Below are 16,677 nucleotides of genomic sequence, written 5' to 3'. Positions count from 1 at the left end.
CATGACCGTTTTTATGTCATTGATTTTAATTTTGCGAAGGTTTACAGAAATGGGCCTTCTTTACATCTTTAAAGATAATAACTTGGTCAAAGGATTCGGACTTCGATGTGGCATACCTTTATGGGCTTGAGGAATGATTATGTTGTTATCTGCATTAAAATATATAACTTTAAAGGAAGTACAAAATATGACCGTTTTTATGTCATTGATTTTAATTTTGCGAAGGTTTACTGAAATGGGCCTTCTTTCCATCTTTAAAAGCCCATAACTTGGTCAAATGAAATCGGATCTTAATATGGCATACCTTTATGGGCTTGTGGAATGATTATGTTGTTATCTGCATTAAAATATACAACTTTAAAGGTAGTAAAAAATATAACCGTTTTTATGTCATTGATTTTAATTTTGCGAAGGTTTACTGAAATGGGCCTTCTTTCCATCTTTAAAAGCCCATAACGTGGTCAAATGAACTCGGATTTTGATATGGCATACCTTTATGGGCTTGTGGAATGATTATGTTGTTATCTGCATTAAATTATATAACCTTAAAGGTAGTACAAAATTATCGTTTTTATGACATTGATTTTTATTTTGCGAAGGTTTACTGAAATGGGCCTTTTTTCCATCTTTAAAAGCCCATAACTTGGTCAAGTGAACTCGGATTTCGATATGGCATACCTTTATGGACTTGTGGAATGATTATGTTGTTATCTGCATTAAAATATATAACTTTAAAGGTAGTAAAAAATATGACCGTTTTTATGTCAATGATTTTAATTTTGCGAAGGTTTACTGAAATGGGCCTTCTTTCCATCTTTAAAAGCCCATAACTTGGTCAAATGAACTCGGATTTCGATATGGCATACCTTTATGGGCTTGTGGAATGATTATGTTGTTATCTGCATTAAAATATATAACTTTAAAGGTAGTAAAAAATATGACCGTTTTTATGTCATTGATTTCAATTTTGCGAAGGTTTACTGAAATGGGCCTTCTTTCCATCTTTAAAAGCCCATAACTTGGTCAAATGAACTCGGATTTCGAATGGCATACCTTTATGGGTTTGTAGAATGATTATGTTTTTATCTGCATTAAGATATATAACTTAAAAGGTAGTAAAAAATATGACCGTTTTTATGACATTGATTCTAATCTTGCGAAGGTTTACTGAAATGGGCCTTCTTTCCATCTTTAAAAGCCCATAACTTGGTCAAATGAAATCGAATCTCAATATGGCATACCTTTATGGGCTTGTGGAGTGATTATGTTGTTATCTGCATTAAAATATATAACTTTAAAGGAAGTAAAAAATATGACCGTTTTTTTGTCATTGATTTTAAGTTTGCGAAGGATTACTGAAATGGGTCATCTTTAAAAGCCCATAGCTTGGTCAAATGAACTCGGATTTCGATTAAGGGCATACCTTTATGGGCTTGTTTGATGATTTTGTTGTTATCTGCAAGAAAATATTTAACTTTAAAGGTAGTAAAAAATATGACCGTTTTTATGTCATTGATTTTAGTTTTGCGAAGGTGTACTGAAATGGGCCTTCTTCCATCTTTAAAAGCCCATAACTTGGTCAAATGAACTCGGATTTCGATATGTCATACCTTTATGGGTTTGTAGAATGATTATGTTTTTATCTGCATTAAAATATATAACTTAAAAGGTAGTAAAAAATATGACCGTTTTTATGTCATTGATTTTAATTTTGCGAAGGTTTACTGAAATGGGCCTTCTTTCCATCTTTAAAAGCCTATAACTTGGTCAAATGAACTCGGATTTCGATATGGCATACCTTTATGGGCTTGTGGAATGATTATGTTGTTATCTGCATTAAAATATATAACTTTAAAGGTAGTAAAAAATATGACCGTTTTTATGTCAATGATTTTAATTTTGCGAAGGTTTACTGAAATGGGCCTTCTTTCCATCTTTAAAAGCCCATAACTTGGTCCAATGAACTCGGATTTCGATATGGCATACCTTAATGGGCTTGTTGGATGATTTTGTTGTTATCTGCATTAAAATATATAACTTTAAAGGTAGTACAAAATATGACCGTTGTTATGTCATTGATTTTAATTTTGCGAAGGTTTACTGAAATGGGCCTTCTTTCCATCTTTAAAAGCCCATAACTTGGTCAAAAGAAATCGGATCTCAATATGGCATACCTTTATGGGCTTGTGGAATGATTATGTTGTTATCTGCATTAAAATATACAACTGTAAAGGTAGTAAAAAATATGACCGTTTTTATATCATTGATTTTAATTTTGCGAAGGTTTACTGAAATGGGCCTTCTTTCCATCTTTAAAAGCCCATAACTTGGTCAAATGACCTCGGATTTCGATATGTCATACCTTTATGGGTTTGTAGAATGATTATGTTTTTATCTGCATTAAAATATATAACTTTAAAGGTAGTAAAAAATATGACCGTTTTTATGTCATTGATTTCAATTTTGCGAAGGTTTACTGAAATGGGCCTTCTTTCCATCTTTAAAAGCCCATAACTTGGTCAAATGAACTCGGATTTCGAATGGCATACCTTTATGGGTTTGTAGAATGATTATGTTTTTATCTGCATTAAGATATATAACTTAAAAGGTAGTAAAAAATATGACCGTTTTTATGACATTGATTCTAATCTTGCGAAAGTTTACTGAAATGGGCCTTCTTTCCATCTTTAAAAGCCCATAACTTGGTCAAATGAAATCGAATCTCAATATGGCATACCTTTATGGGCTTGTGGAGTGATTATGTTGTTATCTGCATTAAAATATATAACTTTAAAGGAAGTAAAAAATATGACCGTTTTTTTGTCATTGATTTTAAGTTTGCGAAGGATTACTGATATGACCGTTTTTATGTCATTGATTTTAATTTTGTGAAGGTTTACTGAAATGGGCCTTCTTTCCATCTTTTAAAGCCCAAAACTTGGTCAAATGAACTCGGATTTCGATATGGCATACCTTTATGGGCTTGTGGAATGATTATGTTGTTATCTGCATTAAAATATATAACTTTAAAAGTAGTAAAAAATATGACCGTTTTTATGTCAATGATTTTAATTTTTCGAAGGTTTACTGAAATGGGCCTTTTTTCCATCTTTAAAAGCCCATAACTTGGTCCAATGAACTCGGATTTCGATATGGCATACCTTTATTGGCTTGTGGAGTGATTATGTTGTTATCTGCATTAAAATATATAACTTTAAAGGAAGTAAAAAATATGACCGTTTTTATGTCAATGATTTTAATTTTGCGAAGGTTTACTGAAATGGGCCTTCTTTCCATCTTTAAAAGCCCATAACTTGGTCAAGTGAACTCGGATTTCGATATGGCATACCTTTATGGACTTGTGGAATGATTATGTTGTTATCTGCATTAAAATATATAACTTTAAAGGTAGTAAAAAATATGACCGTTTTTATGTCAATGATTTTAATTTTGCGAAGGTTTACTGAAATGGGCCTTCTTTCCATCTTTAAAAGCCCATAACTTGGTCAAATGAACTCGGATTTCGATATGGCATACCTTTATGGGCTTGTGGAATGATTATGTTGTTATCTGCATTAAAATATATAACTTTAAAGGTAGTAAAAAATATGACCGTTTTTATGTCATTGATTTCAATTTTGCGAAGGTTTACTGAAATGGGCCTTCTTTCCATCTTTAAAAGCCCATAACTTGGTCAAATGAACTCGGATTTCGAATGGCATACCTTTATGGGTTTGTAGAATGATTATGTTTTTATCTGCATTAAGATATATAACTTAAAAGGTAGTAAAAAATATGACCGTTTTTATGACATTGATTCTAATCTTGCGAAGGTTTACTGAAATGGGCCTTCTTTCCATCTTTAAAAGCCCATAACTTGGTCAAATGAAATCGAATCTCAATATGGCATACCTTTATGGGCTTGTGGAGTGATTATGTTGTTATCTGCATTAAAATATATAACTTTAAAGGAAGTAAAAAATATGACCGTTTTTTTGTCATTGATTTTAAGTTTGCGAAGGATTACTGAAATGGGTCATCTTTAAAAGCCCATAGCTTGGTCAAATGAACTCGGATTTCGATTAAGGGCATACCTTTATGGGCTTGTTTGATGATTTTGTTGTTATCTGCAAGAAAATATTTAACTTTAAAGGTAGTAAAAAATATGACCGTTTTTATGTCATTGATTTTAGTTTTGCGAAGGTGTACTGAAATGGGCCTTCTTCCATCTTTAAAAGCCCATAACTTGGTCAAATGAACTCGGATTTCGATATGTCATACCTTTATGGGTTTGTAGAATGATTATGTTTTTATCTGCATTAAAATATATAACTTAAAAGGTAGTAAAAAATATGACCGTTTTTATGTCATTGATTTTAATTTTGCGAAGGTTTACTGAAATGGGCCTTCTTTCCATCTTTAAAAGCCTATAACTTGGTCAAATGAACTCGGATTTCGATATGGCATACCTTTATGGGCTTGTGGAATGATTATGTTGTTATCTGCATTAAAATATATAACTTTAAAGGTAGTAAAAAATATGACCGTTTTTATGTCAATGATTTTAATTTTGCGAAGGTTTACTGAAATGGGCCTTCTTTCCATCTTTAAAAGCCCATAACTTGGTCCAATGAACTCGGATTTCGATATGGCATACCCTTATTGGCTTATAGAGTGATTATGTTGCTATCTGCATTAAAATATATAACTTTAAAGGAAGTAAAAAATATGACCGTTTTTTTGTCATTGATTTTAATTTTGCGAAGGTTTACTGAAATGGCCCATCTTTAAAAGCCCATAACTTGGTCAAATGAACTCGGATTTCGATATGGCATACCTTAATGGGCTTGTTGGATGATTTTGTTGTTATCTGCATTAAAATATATAACTTTAAAGGTAGTACAAAATATGACCGTTGTTATGTCATTGATTTTAATTTTGCGAAGGTTTACTGAAATGGGCCTTCTTTCCATCTTTAAAAGCCCATAACTTGGTCAAAAGAAATCGGATCTCAATATGGCATACCTTTATGGGCTTGTGGAATGATTATGTTGTTATCTGCATTAAAATATACAACTGTAAAGGTAGTAAAAAATATGACCGTTTTTATATCATTGATTTTAATTTTGCGAAGGTTTACTGAAATGGGCCTTCTTTCCATCTTTAAAAGCCCATAACTTGGTCAAATGACCTCGGATTTCGATATGTCATACCTTTATGGGTTTGTAGAATGATTATGTTTTTATCTGCATTAAAATATATAACTTTAAAGGTAGTAAAAAATATGACCGTTTTTATGTCATTGATTTCAATTTTGCGAAGGTTTACTGAAATGGGCCTTCTTTCCATCTTTAAAAGCCCATAACTTGGTCAAATGAACTCGGATTTCGAATGGCATACCTTTATGGGTTTGTAGAATGATTATGTTTTTATCTGCATTAAGATATATAACTTAAAAGGTAGTAAAAAATATGACCGTTTTTATGACATTGATTCTAATCTTGCGAAAGTTTACTGAAATGGGCCTTCTTTCCATCTTTAAAAGCCCATAACTTGGTCAAATGAAATCGAATCTCAATATGGCATACCTTTATGGGCTTGTGGAGTGATTATGTTGTTATCTGCATTAAAATATATAACTTTAAAGGAAGTAAAAAATATGACCGTTTTTTTGTCATTGATTTTAAGTTTGCGAAGGATTACTGATATGACCGTTTTTATGTCATTGATTTTAATTTTGTGAAGGTTTACTGAAATGGGCCTTCTTTCCATCTTTTAAAGCCCAAAACTTGGTCAAATGAACTCGGATTTCGATATGGCATACCTTTATGGGCTTGTGGAATGATTATGTTGTTATCTGCATTAAAATATATAACTTTAAAAGTAGTAAAAAATATGACCGTTTTTATGTCAATGATTTTAATTTTTCGAAGGTTTACTGAAATGGGCCTTTTTTCCATCTTTAAAAGCCCATAACTTGGTCCAATGAACTCGGATTTCGATATGGCATACCTTTATTGGCTTGTGGAGTGATTATGTTGTTATCTGCATTAAAATATATAACTTTAAAGGAAGTAAAAAATATGACCGTTTTTTTGTCATTGATTTTAATTTTGCGAAGGTTTACTGAAATGGGCCTTCTTTCCATCTTTAAAAGCCCATAACTTGGTCAAATGAACTCGGATTTCGATATGGCATACCTTTATGGGCTTGTGAAATAATTTTTTTGTTATCTGTCTTAAAATATATAACTTTTAAGGTAGTAAAAAACATGACCGTTTTTATGTCATTGATTTTAATTTTGCGAAGGTTTAAAGAAATGAGCCTTCTTTATATCTTTAAAGCCCATAACTTGGTCAAAGGACTCGGATTTCGATGTGGCATACCTTTATGGGCTTGAGGAATGATTATGTTGTTATCTGCATTACAATATATAACTTTAAAGGTAGTAAAAAATTACCGTTTTTATGACATCGATTTTAATTTTTCGAAGGTTTTCTGAAATGGTCCTTCTTTCCATCTTTAAAAGCCCATAACTTGGTCAAATGAACTCGGATATGGCATACCTTTATGGGCTTGTGAAATGATTTTTTTGTTATCTGTATTAAAATATATAACTTTAAAGGTAGTAAAAAACATGACCGTTTTTATGTCATTGATTTTAATTTTGCGAAGGTTTACAGAAATGGGCCTTCTTTACATCTTTAAAGATAATAACTTGGTCAAAGGATTCGGACTTCGATGTGGCATACCTTTATGGGCTTGAGGAATGATTATGTTGTTATCTGCATTAAAATATATAACTTTAAAGGAAGTACAAAATATGACCGTTTTTATGTCATTGATTTTAATTTTGCGAAGGTTTACTGAAATGGGCCTTCTTTCCATCTTTAAAAGCCCATAACTTGGTCAAATGAAATCGGATCTTAATATGGCATACCTTTATGGGCTTGTGGAATGATTATGTTGTTATCTGCATTAAAATATACAACTTTAAAGGTAGTAAAAAATATAACCGTTTTTATGTCATTGATTTTAATTTTGCGAAGGTTTACTGAAATGGGCCTTCTTTCCATCTTTAAAAGCCCATAACGTGGTCAAATGAACTCGGATTTTGATATGGCATACCTTTATGGGCTTGTGGAATGATTATGTTGTTATCTGCATTAAATTATATAACCTTAAAGGTAGTACAAAATTATCGTTTTTATGACATTGATTTTTATTTTGCGAAGGTTTACTGAAATGGGCCTTTTTTCCATCTTTAAAAGCCCATAACTTGGTCAAGTGAACTCGGATTTCGATATGGCATACCTTTATGGACTTGTGGAATGATTATGTTGTTATCTGCATTAAAATATATAACTTTAAAGGTAGTAAAAAATATGACCGTTTTTATGTCAATGATTTTAATTTTGCGAAGGTTTACTGAAATGGGCCTTCTTTCCATCTTTAAAAGCCCATAACTTGGTCAAATGAACTCGGATTTCGATATGGCATACCTTTATGGGCTTGTGGAATGATTATGTTGTTATCTGCATTAAAATATATAACTTTAAAGGTAGTAAAAAATATGACCGTTTTTATGTCATTGATTTCAATTTTGCGAAGGTTTACTGAAATGGGCCTTCTTTCCATCTTTAAAAGCCCATAACTTGGTCAAATGAACTCGGATTTCGAATGGCATACCTTTATGGGTTTGTAGAATGATTATGTTTTTATCTGCATTAAGATATATAACTTAAAAGGTAGTAAAAAATATGACCGTTTTTATGACATTGATTCTAATCTTGCGAAGGTTTACTGAAATGGGCCTTCTTTCCATCTTTAAAAGCCCATAACTTGGTCAAATGAAATCGAATCTCAATATGGCATACCTTTATGGGCTTGTGGAGTGATTATGTTGTTATCTGCATTAAAATATATAACTTTAAAGGAAGTAAAAAATATGACCGTTTTTTTGTCATTGATTTTAAGTTTGCGAAGGATTACTGAAATGGGTCATCTTTAAAAGCCCATAGCTTGGTCAAATGAACTCGGATTTCGATTAAGGGCATACCTTTATGGGCTTGTTTGATGATTTTGTTGTTATCTGCAAGAAAATATTTAACTTTAAAGGTAGTAAAAAATATGACCGTTTTTATGTCATTGATTTTAGTTTTGCGAAGGTGTACTGAAATGGGCCTTCTTCCATCTTTAAAAGCCCATAACTTGGTCAAATGAACTCGGATTTCGATATGTCATACCTTTATGGGTTTGTAGAATGATTATGTTTTTATCTGCATTAAAATATATAACTTAAAAGGTAGTAAAAAATATGACCGTTTTTATGTCATTGATTTTAATTTTGCGAAGGTTTACTGAAATGGGCCTTCTTTCCATCTTTAAAAGCCTATAACTTGGTCAAATGAACTCGGATTTCGATATGGCATACCTTTATGGGCTTGTGGAATGATTATGTTGTTATCTGCATTAAAATATATAACTTTAAAGGTAGTAAAAAATATGACCGTTTTTATGTCAATGATTTTAATTTTGCGAAGGTTTACTGAAATGGGCCTTCTTTCCATCTTTAAAAGCCCATAACTTGGTCCAATGAACTCGGATTTCGATATGGCATACCCTTATTGGCTTATAGAGTGATTATGTTGCTATCTGCATTAAAATATATAACTTTAAAGGAAGTAAAAAATATGACCGTTTTTTTGTCATTGATTTTAATTTTGCGAAGGTTTACTGAAATGGGCCATCTTTAAAAGCCCATAACTTGGTCAAATGAACTCGGATTTCGATATGGCATACCTTAATGGGCTTGTTGGATGATTTTGTTGTTATCTGCATTAAAATATATAACTTTAAAGGTAGTACAAAATATGACCGTTGTTATGTCATTGATTTTAATTTTGCGAAGGTTTACTGAAATGGGCCTTCTTTCCATCTTTAAAAGCCCATAACTTGGTCAAAAGAAATCGGATCTCAATATGGCATACCTTTATGGGCTTGTGGAATGATTATGTTGTTATCTGCATTAAAATATACAACTGTAAAGGTAGTAAAAAATATGACCGTTTTTATATCATTGATTTTAATTTTGCGAAGGTTTACTGAAATGGGCCTTCTTTCCATCTTTAAAAGCCCATAACTTGGTCAAATGACCTCGGATTTCGATATGTCATACCTTTATGGGTTTGTAGAATGATTATGTTTTTATCTGCATTAAAATATATAACTTAAAACGTAGTAAAAAATATGATCGTTTTTATGTCATTGATTTTAATTTTGCGAAGGTTTACTGAAATGGGCCATCTTTAAAAGCCCATAACTTGGTCAAATGAAATCGAATCTCAATATGGCATACCTTTATGGGCTTGTGGAGTGATTATGTTGTTATCTGCATTAAAATATATAACTTTAAAGGAAGTAAAAAATATGACCGTTTTTTTGTCATTGATTTTAAGTTTGCGAAGGATTACTGAAATGGGTCATCTTTAAAAGCCCATAGCTTGGTCAAATGAACTCGGATTTCGATTAAGGGCATACCTTTATGGGCTTGTTTGATGATTTTGTTGTTATCTGCAAGAAAATATTTAACTTTAAAGGTAGTAAAAAATATGACCGTTTTTATGTCATTGATTTTAGTTTTGCGAAGGTGTACTGAAATGGGCCTTCTTCCATCTTTAAAAGCCCATAACTTGGTCAAATGAACTCGGATTTCGATATGTCATACCTTTATGGGTTTGTAGAATGATTATGTTTTTATCTGCATTAAAATATATAACTTAAAAGGTAGTAAAAAATATGACCGTTTTTATGTCATTGATTTTAATTTTGCGAAGGTTTACTGAAATGGGCCTTCTTTCCATCTTTAAAAGCCTATAACTTGGTCAAATGAACTCGGATTTCGATATGGCATACCTTTATGGGCTTGTGGAATGATTATGTTGTTATCTGCATTAAAATATATAACTTTAAAGGTAGTAAAAAATATGACCGTTTTTATGTCAATGATTTTAATTTTGCGAAGGTTTACTGAAATGGGCCTTCTTTCCATCTTTAAAAGCCCATAACTTGGTCCAATGAACTCGGATTTCGATATGGCATACCCTTATTGGCTTATAGAGTGATTATGTTGCTATCTGCATTAAAATATATAACTTTAAAGGAAGTAAAAAATATGACCGTTTTTTTGTCATTGATTTTAATTTTGCGAAGGTTTACTGAAATGGGCCATCTTTAAAAGCCCATAACTTGGTCAAATGAACTCGGATTTCGATATGGCATACCTTAATGGGCTTGTTGGATGATTTTGTTGTTATCTGCATTAAAATATATAACTTTAAAGGTAGTACAAAATATGACCGTTTTTATGTCATTGATTTTAATTTTGAGAAGGTTTACTGAAATGGGCCTTCTTTCCATCTTTAAAAGCCCATAACTTGGTCAAATGAACTCGGATTTCGATATGGCATACCTTTATGGGCTTGTGGAATGATTATGTTGTTATCTGCATTAAAATATATAACTTTAAAGGAAGTAAAAAATATGACCGTTTTTTTGTCATTGATTTTAATTTTGCGAAGGTTTACTGAAATGGGCCTTCTTTCCATCTTTAAAAGCCCATAACTTGGTCAAATGAACTCGGATTTCGATATGGCATAACTTTATGGGCTTGTGAAATGATTTTTTTGTTATCTGTATTAAAATATATAACTTTTAAGGTAGTAAAAAACATGACCGTTTTTATGTCATTGATTTTAATTTTGCGAAGGTTTACAGAAATGGGCCTTCTTTACATCTTTAAAGCCCATAACTTGGTCAAAGGACTCGGATTTCGATGTGGCATACCTTTATGGGCTTGAGGAATGATTATGTTGTTATCTGCATTAAAATATATAACTTTAAAGGTAGTACAAAATATGACCGTTCTTATGTCATTGATTTTAATTTTGCGAAGGTTTACTGAAATGGGCCTTCTTTCCATCTTTAAAAGCCCATAACTTGGTCAAAAGAAATCGGATCTCAATATGGCATACCTTTATGGGCTTGTGGAATGATTATGTTGTTATCTGCATTAAAATATACAACTGTAAAGGTAGTAAAAAATATGACCGTTTTTATATCATTGATTTTAATTTTGCGAAGGTTTACTGAAATGGGCCTTCTTTCCATCTTTAAAAGCCCATAACTTGGTCAAATGACCTCGGATTTCGATATGTCATACCTTTATGGGTTTGTAGATTGATTATGTTTTTATCTGCATTAAAATATATAACTTAAAACGTAGTAAAAAATATGACCGTTTTTATGTCATTGATTTTAATTTTGCGAAGGTTTACTGAAATGGGCCTTCTTTCCATCTTTAAAAGCCCATAACTTGGTCAAATGAACTCGGATTTCGATATGGCATACCTTTATGGGCTTGTGGAATGATTATGTTGTTATCTGCATTAAAATATATAACTTTAAAGGTAGTAAAAAATATGACCGTTTTTATGTCAATGATTTTAATTTTGCGAAGGTTTACTGAAATGGGCCTTCTTTCCATCTTTTAAAGCCCATAACTTGGTCCAATGAACTCGGATTTCGATATGGCATACCTTTATTGGCTTGTGGAGTGATTATGTTGTTATCTGCATTAAAATATATAACTTTAAAGGAAGTAAAAAATATGACCGTTTTTTTGTCATTGATTTTAATTTTGCGAAGGTTTACTGAAATGGGCCATCTTTAAAAGCCCATAACTTGGTCAAATGAACTCGGATTTCGATATGGCATACCTTTATGGGCTTGTGAAATGATTTTTTTGTTAACTGTATTAAAATATATAACTTTAAAGGTAGTAAAAAACATGACCGTTTTTATGTCATTGATTTTAATTTTGCGAAGGTTTACAGAAATGGGCCTTCTTTACATCTTTAAAGCCCATAACTTGGTCAAAGGACTGGGATTTCGATGTGGCATACCTTTATGGGCTTGAGGAATGATTATGTTGTTATCTGCATAAAAATATATAACTTTAAAGGTAGTACAAAATATGACCGTTTTTATGTCATTGATTTTAATTTTGCGAAGGTTTACTGAAATGGGCCTTCTTTCCATCTTTAAAAGCACATAACTTGGTCAAAAGAAATCGGATCTCAATATGGCATACCTTTATGGGCTTGTGGAATGATTATGTTGTTATCTGCATTAAAATATACAACTTTAAAGGTAGTACAAAATATGACCGTTTTTATGTCATTGATTTTAATTTTGCGAAGGTTTACTGAAATGGGCCTTCTTTCCATCTTTAAAAGCCCATAACTTGGTCAAATGAACTCGGATTTCGATATGTCATACCTTTATGGGTTTGTAGAATGATTATGTTTTTATCTGCATTAAAATATATAACTTAAAACGTAGTAAAAAATATGACCGTTTTTATGTCATTGATTTTAATTTTGCGAAGGTTTACTGAAATGGGCCTTCTTTCCATCTTTAAAAGCCCATAACTTGGTCAAATGAACTCGGATTTCGATATGGCATACCTTTATGGGCTTGTGGAATGATTATGTTGTTATCTGCATTAAAATATATAACTTTAAAGGTAGTAAAAAATATGACCGTTTTTATGTCAATGATTTTAGTTTTGCGAAGGTTTACTGAAATGGCCCTTCTTTCCATCTTTAAAAGCCCATAACTTGGTCCAATGAACTCGGATTTCGATATGGCATACCTATATGAGCTTGTGAAATGCTTATGTGGTTATCTGCATTAAAATCTATAACCTTTAAGGTAGTAAAACATATGACCGTTTTTATGTCATTGATTTTAATTTTGCGAAGGTTTACTGAAATGGGCCTTCTTTCCATCTTTAAAAGCCAAAACTTGGTCAAATGAACTCGGATTTCGATATGGCATACCTTTATGGGCTTGTTGGATAATTTTGTTGTTAATAATGCAATAAAATATATAACTTTAAAGGTAGTAAGAAATATGACCGTTTTTATGTCATTGATTTTAATTTTGCGAAGGTTTACTGAAATGGGCCTTCTTTCCATCTTTAAAAGCCCATAACTTGGTCAAATGAACTCGGATTTCGATATGGCATACCTTTATGGGCTTGTGGAATGATAATTTAGTAATCTGTTTTAAAATATATAACTTTAAATGTAGTCAAAAATGTGACCGTTTTATGTCATTAATTTTAATTTTGCGAAGGTGTACTGAAATGGGCCTTCTTTCCATCTTTAAAAGCCCATAACTTGGTCAAATGAACTCGGATTTCGATATGGCATACCTTTATGGGCTTGTTGGATGATTTTGTTGTTATCTGCATTAAAATATATAACTTTAGAGGTAGTAAAAAATATGACCGTTTTTATGTCATTGATTTTAATCTTTAAAAGCCCATAACTTGGTCAAATGAACTCGGATTTCGATATGGCATACCTTTATGGGCTTGTGGAATGATAATTTAGTAATCTGTTTTAAAATATATAACTTTAAATGTAGTCAAAAATGTGACCGTTTTATGTCATTAATTTTAATTTTGCGAAGGTGTACTGAAATGGGCCTTCTTTCCATCTTTAAAAGCCCATAACTTGGTCAAATGAACTCGGATTTCGATATGGCATACCTTTATGGGCTTGTTGGATGATTTTGTTGTTATCTGCATTAAAATATATAACTTTAGAGGTAGTAAAAAATATGACCGTTTTTATGTCATTGATTTTAATTTTGCGAAGGTGTACTGAAATGGGCCTTCTTTCCATCTTTAAAAGCCCATAACTTGGTCAAATGAACTCGGATTTCGATATGGCATACCTTTATCGGCTTGTTGGATGATTTTGTTGTTATCTGCAATTAAATATATAACTTTAAAGGTATTAAAAAATATGACCGTTTTTATGTCATTGATTTTAATTTTGCGAAGGTTTACTGAAATGGGCCTTCTTTCCATCTTTAAAAGCCCATAACTTGGTCAAATGAACTCGGATTTCGATATGTCATACCTTTATGGGTTTGTGGAATGATAATGTAGTAATCTGTATTAAAATATATAACTTTAAAGGTAGTACAAAATGTGACCGTTTTTATGTCATTGATTTTAATTTTGCGAAGGTTTACTGAAATGGGCCTGCTTTCCATCTTTAAAAGCCCATAACTTGGTCAAATAAACTCGGATTTCGATATGGTATACCTTTATGGGTTTGTGGAATGATAATGTAGTAATCTGTATTAAAAAATATAACTTTAAAGGTAGCAAGAAATGTGACCGTTTTTATGTCATTGATTTTAATTCTGCGAAGGCTTACTGAAATGGGCCTTCTTTCCATCTTTAAAAGCCCATAACTTGGTCAAATGAACTCGGATTTCGATATGGCATACCTTTATGGGCTTGTTGGATGATTTTGTTGTTATCTGCAATAAAATATATAACTTTAAAGGTAGTAAGAAATATGACCGTTTGTATGTCATTGATTTTAATTTTGCGAAGGTTTACTGAAATGGGCCTTCTTTCCATCTTTAAAAGCCCATAACTTGGTCAAATAAACTCGGATTTCGTTATGGTATATCTTTATGGGTTTGTGGAATGATAATGTAGTAATCTGTATTAAAATATATAACTTTAAAGGTAGTAAAAAATGTGACCGTTTTTATGTCATTGATTTTAATTTTTCGAAGGTTTACTGAAATAGGCCTGCTTTCCATCTTTAGAAGCCCATAACTTGGTCAAATGAACTCGGATTTCGATATGGCATACCTTTATGGGCTTGTGAAATGATTTTTTTGTTATCTGCATTAAAATATATAACTTTTAAGGTAGTGAAAAACATGACCGTTTTTATGTCATTGATTTTAATTTTGCGAAGGTTTACTGAAATGGGCCTTCTTTCCATCTTTAAAAGCCCATAACTTGGTCAAATGAGCTCGGATTTCGATTTGGCATACCTATATGAGCTTGTGAAATGATTATGTTGTTATCTGTATTAAAATATATAGCTTTAAAGGTAGTAAAAAATATGACCGTTTTTATGTCATTGATTTTAATTTTGCGAAGGTGTACTGAAATAGGCCTTCTTTCCATCTTTAAAAGCCCATAACTTGGTCAAATGAACTCGGATTTTGATATGGTATACCTTTATGCGCTTGTGGAATGCTTATGTGGTTATCCGCATTAAAATCTATAACCTTAAAGGTAGTAAAACATATGACCGTTTTTATGTCATTGATTTTAATTTTGCGAAGGTTTACTGAAATGGGCCTTCTTTCCATCTTTAAAAGCCCATAACTTGGTCAAATGAACTCGGATTTCGATATGGCATACCTTTATGGGCTTGTTGGATAATTTTGTTGTTATCTGCAATAAAATATATAACTTTTAAGGTAGTAAGAAATATGACCGTTTTTATGTCATTGATTTTAATTTTGCGAAGGTTTACTAAAATGGGCCTTCTTTCCATCTTTAAAAGCCCATAACTTGGTCAAATGAACTCGGATTTCGATATGGCATACCTTTATGGGCTTGTGGAATGATAATTTAGTAATCTGTATTAAAATATATAACTTTAAATGTAGTCAAAAATGTGACTGTTTTATGTCATTGATTTTAATTTTGCGAAGGTGTACTGAAATGGGCCTTCTTTCCATCTTTAAAAGCCCATAACTTGGTCAAATGAACTCGGATTTCGATATGGCATACCTTTATGGGCTTGTGGAATGATTATGTTGTTATCTGCATTAAAATATACAACTTTAAAGGTAGTAAAAAATATGACCGTTTTTATGTCATTGATTTTAATTTTGCGAAGGTTTACTGAAATGGGCCTTCTTTCCATCTTTAAAAGCCCATAACTTGGTCAAATGAACTCGGATTTCGATATGTCATACCTTTATGGGTTTGTGGAATGATAATGTAGTAATCTGTATTAAAATATATAACTTTAAAGGTAGTACAAAATGTGACCGTTTTTATGTCATTGATTTTAATTTTGCGAAGGTTTACTGAAATGGGCCTGCTTTCCATCTTTAAAAGCCCATAACTTGGTCAAATAAACTCGGATTTCGATATGGTATACCTTTATGGGTTTGTGGAATGATAATGTAGTAATCTGTATTAAAAAATATAACTTTAAAGGTAGTAAGAAATGTGACCGTTTTTATGTCATTGATTTTAATTCTGCGAAGGCTTACTGAAATGGGCCTTCTTTCCATCTTTAAAAGCCCATAACTTGGTCAAATGAACTCGGATTTCGATATGGCATACCTTTATGGGCTTGTTGGATGATTTTGTTGTTATCTGCAATAAAATATATAACTTTAAAGGTAGTAAGAAATATGACCGTTTGTATGTCATTGATTTTAATTTTGCGAAGGTTTACTGAAATGGGCCTTCTTTCCATCTTTAAAAGCCCATAACTTGGTCAAATAAACTCGGATTTCGTTATGGTATACCTTTATGGGTTTGTGGAATGATAATGTAGTAATCTGTATTAAAATATATAACTTTAAAGGTAGTAAAAAATGTGACCGTTTTTATGTCATTGATTTTAATTTTTCGAAGGTTTACTGAAATAGGCCTGCTTTCCATCTTTAGAAGCCCATAACTTGGTCAAATGAACTCGGATTTCGATATGGCATACCTTTATGGGCTTGTGAAATGATTTTTTTGTTATCTGTATCAAAATATATAAC

The sequence above is a fragment of the Drosophila suzukii genome, unplaced genomic scaffold (assembly GCF_043229965.1).
Source record: "Drosophila suzukii unplaced genomic scaffold, CBGP_Dsuzu_IsoJpt1.0 scf_8, whole genome shotgun sequence".
NCBI classification, from domain to species: Eukaryota; Metazoa; Arthropoda; class Insecta; order Diptera; family Drosophilidae; genus Drosophila; species Drosophila suzukii.
This window is presented reverse-complemented; position numbering follows the sequence as displayed.